This window comes from Muscardinus avellanarius, assembly GCF_963383645.1.
Source record: "Muscardinus avellanarius genome assembly, chromosome: X".
NCBI classification, from domain to species: domain Eukaryota; kingdom Metazoa; phylum Chordata; class Mammalia; order Rodentia; family Gliridae; genus Muscardinus; species Muscardinus avellanarius.
Genome location: NC_137792.1, coordinates 129,640,898 through 129,644,922, shown reverse-complemented (window position 1 = coordinate 129,644,922; position 4,025 = coordinate 129,640,898).

Below are 4,025 nucleotides of genomic sequence, written 5' to 3'. Positions count from 1 at the left end.
GTCCGCGGTCGGTCGTGTGCGCCCAGCCCTGGCCAGGGCGCATCAGAGGAAGCAGCGAGATTCCTAATTTAACACTTGTGTGTGTGTGTGGGGGGGTTGTGTGTGCAAACGTGTTTCTGCAAATCTCACTAGGCTAGCTAGACTGATGCAGGCTTCTCCCCTTTGTAAAAGCAGCTCAAGAATCAGAGTCTCCTCAAAGTGGTTTGATTCGTGCATAATCCAGTGTGTGTTCAAGTCTGTTCGGGCTTGTATCTGTATGAGGGTTCGCTAACTTTGAAAAGTCCTTTAAAAGAGCTTTCTGCCGCCTCGCTAGCCTTGCCCGTCCTTCCCCGGGGAGCGCTGGCTACCCGTGCCTTCGGTTTCAGTCTGTAGCTCAAGGTGTGCCCCAGCTGAGGCCACGGCTCTGGGAAGCAGAGCTGGGTCACAAAACAGGGGAGGCCCTCTCCTTCCTCTCCAAGTTACACCGTTAGCTCATCTCACCTTGACAAATTCCTAAAACTTAGCTTTTAACTTGCCTTCATTTAACGGAGTTCCCCCTTGGCTCGAGTGTGATGGTTTCCCTTGACCTGCTAAGAAAAGTCCCCAGCTCCTTTCAGTTCCAGACCCTTTACTAGACCCCCGGGGAGCCCTCCTAATGGAGGTGCATTGGGAAAGCACTTGAACTAGCTACAGACCTTTTGCCGGAGTCATGAACATGCCCAGGGAGCCCTGGCTGACCCCGGAGGACCCGAGGGACCAAGGCTGAAGTGTCTCCCAGCCCAGGCCGGTCCCCTGCATTTTCAAATGGGCACGGTGGTGTTGGAGAGAGAGCGCCTCGCTTCCCTAATGACAGACCGCGGTCTTCACTCTGGTGTAGCACAGCTTTCTCAGTGTGGGTGACAGGGTGCGCTGCCACATACAGTATGGTCCAGATACCTCTGTGTTCGCCCGAAGAGTCAAGGATCGCCTGCACCTGCCGGGCAGCGTTTCCCCAGGCCGGGGCTCTTAGTGCCCCGAGGCACCGTGGACAGAGGCTCCCCCAGGCCTTCGACCTTCCTACGGAATGCTTCGTTCCCATTTGTTCTCTTCTTTCCTAAATTTGACCTGTGCGTCGCAGCTGCACTGTGTGGCAGGCTCTCCAGAGAGAGTTCTGGTGAGCTGTCATGTCTTGGTATTCATTCCCTCTTCCCATCAGACCTTTTTATTCTTACCAGCGTACTCTGCCCAAAGTCGTGTGGAGGGAGTCGGCTTCCGAGAAGCAATCCCTTTCACTAGAGTGGCACTAGCGGACTTCCACGCGCAATCGAGGCACCGAGGCTGCTTTCTGGGGTATTCGGGAATGAGATGAAGCAGTGTTTGGGAAGACTCTTCGGGCGGGGCTGGGACTGTAACGTGAAGCCCACCCCGCTCCTGGGCTCCTGGGCTGTAACGCTCGCTCTCTTGTTTCCCACCCCTCACACGAATGTGTTTCAATAAAGCTTGCTCGCTTGGTACAGGCTGCATTCATTGCTTCTCAGGCTGCCCTGCCTCGGGGCCTGACTTTCTGCAGTTCCTTCTCCGCTTGGCTCGAGGAGCAAGGAGCGGAGTGGCGATGGCGCCACTGTCCCACCCTAACCTGCAGGGAAGCCTCCTTTCCCATGGCGCCCAAGGAGAGAACGGAGGCCTCTGAGCAGCGGTGCCCATCTCGCTCCTGCATCCAGTGGCCCTGCTGCTAGCTCACGGAGGACAGGGCCCTTCACACCGGTGCGAGGGGGGATGTCCCCTGACAAGGGCTTCTGGAGTCTTTCACATCTAATACCATCATTTAGTTTTCAGAAATAAATAACCAGGGCCCTAAGCAACCCATCTCCGAAATAAGGCTCTGGGTGTCTAAGGAGAGCCTGAGTGGTTCTTGACCTCTGTGCAAAAGGGCATTAATAGATATCAAGTACATTGTGTGTATAAGCCTTTAAATACTATTCCCCTAATCTTTCCAACCACCCTATGAAGTAGGAACTCTCCTCTTCCTACCGATGAGGAAACTCAAGCCCACTGTCCCGTGACAATTCAGATTTGAATTCAGGCCTGACTCGACCCTCGCGTACCTATGAGAAGGACATAGGTGTCACGGGCGGTCGCAGGCAGGGCAGCTCATCGCTAAGACCCAGAGAGTGGCTCACCACAGTGCTCTGCACGTTAGCCAGGCAGTTCGGTGACCGCAGAGCTACGTGTGTTGGGGGGGGGCGGGAGGAAGGACGGCAGGAAGGAGAGGAAAGGGAGGAAATGAGGAAGGGAGGGAAGAAGAGGGAGAGAGAGAGAGAGAGCGGAGCCAGAGAGGTTCAGAGAGAGAAAGTATGCATACGTTTAATATATATATTTAATATATATATATTTTTGGGGGCATACGTTGGGGTCATGTTAACTCCTTAGGGTGTGGCTGTGGGCCAGATTCTGAGGCCACCTCTTTCCCTCCAGGAAAAGAGATGGGCTTTTTGTTTTCCTTTTTAGGAGTTGGGATTTCTTTTTTCTCTCCCCCCCCCCCTTTTTCTCTTGGTGTTGGAGATTAAGCCCAGGGCATTTCTGCCTCTGAGCCGCACCCCCAGCCCTTTTGAAAAATTATTTGTTTTGAAATGGGGTCTCAGTAAGTGTCTGAGCTCACTATGCTGCTGAGTCATTGTGAGCCTGTGGTCCTCCTGTCTCGGCCTCCCCAGTAGCGGGATTACAGGTGTGCGCCACCCAACCAGGGTTTCTTTCCCAATGAGCAATCTGCCTTTGGGGCCACGCACCTTGTCTGACAAGAGCTTTCCCACAGGAACTAATTGTATGTTTCCTTCTACCCCTAACATGTCCTCGGCCTTTAAAAGCTCCTGTATTTCCCAGCAGGGAAGGTGGAGAAGGGTCCATCTTTGCTCCAAGTTCGGTCATGTCTTCTATCATTCCATCCCACCCAGCAACTGCCTTTTTGTTTTGCATTACGAAAATGAGATTGCCACTAAACCCCCCGTGGGAATACGCTTCTGACTCCCTGCCACCCCCATATGTTCTGGCCGCAGAATTTATATCCCATCACTCTGCTTTAAAGACTCAAGTTTTACTGGGCATGGTGGCACAAGCCTATAATCCTAGTACTTGGGAGGCTAAGACATGAGGGTTGCAGGCTTGAAGCCAACCTCAATGACTTAGCGAGTCCCTCAGCAACTTAATGAGACCCTGTCTCAAATTCAAAAAATAAAAGAGCTGTTGGTATGTGTCAAGGTAGACCGCCTCTGGGTTTGATCCCCAGCAGCACACACAGGTGGATTTTCTTGGGTCAAGAGCCTTTCAGTTCTCTCTCTCCTCCAAGGAGCGTGCTGAGGCTCATGTCTGAGTAGGAATAGAGAGGAGAGAAGCTTTCGCCCTGCTTAGAGTTTTCAGCTATCTTTAAATGGGAAGTGGAAAAGGAAGTAGAAGCCAGATGGCATAGTATTTAGGAACACTGGCTCTGGAAGCTGCTGCTGCTGTCCAATTCCCGATATTGCCACTTATTAGGTGTCTGATTTTAGGCAGATTGGCAGACTTTGTTGAATTGTGTGTGTGTGTGTGTGTGTGTGTGTGTGTGTGTGAGAGAGAGGGGGGGGGATATCCTGGGGATTATACCCAGGGGCATTCTCATTCTTTCTGGGCTACATCCCCAGCGCTTTTTAAATTTATTTTTATTTTCATTTATTTATTTTTGGTATGGGGATTGAACCCAGTGCCGTCTACCTCCGAACTATACCCCAGCCCTATTTTTTATTTTTTATTTTGAAACAGGGTCTCGCTAAGTTGCTGCAGGTCTCACTAAATTGATGAGACTGGCCTGGAACCCGTGATCCTCCTGCCCCCGCCTCCCACGAAGGGGACTTACAGGTGTGTGCCACTCTGCTTTGCTCACTGAGCTTTGAAACCCTCATCTGTGGGGGAGCTAATAACAGCTCTCACTTGGGGAGTCGTTGTGAGGCTTTCGGTGGGGTTTAGAGGGATGCCTGGCTCAGTGAGCACACGGCACCATCAGGCTCTTCCCCTCTGGTTTTCCATGGGTAACAATG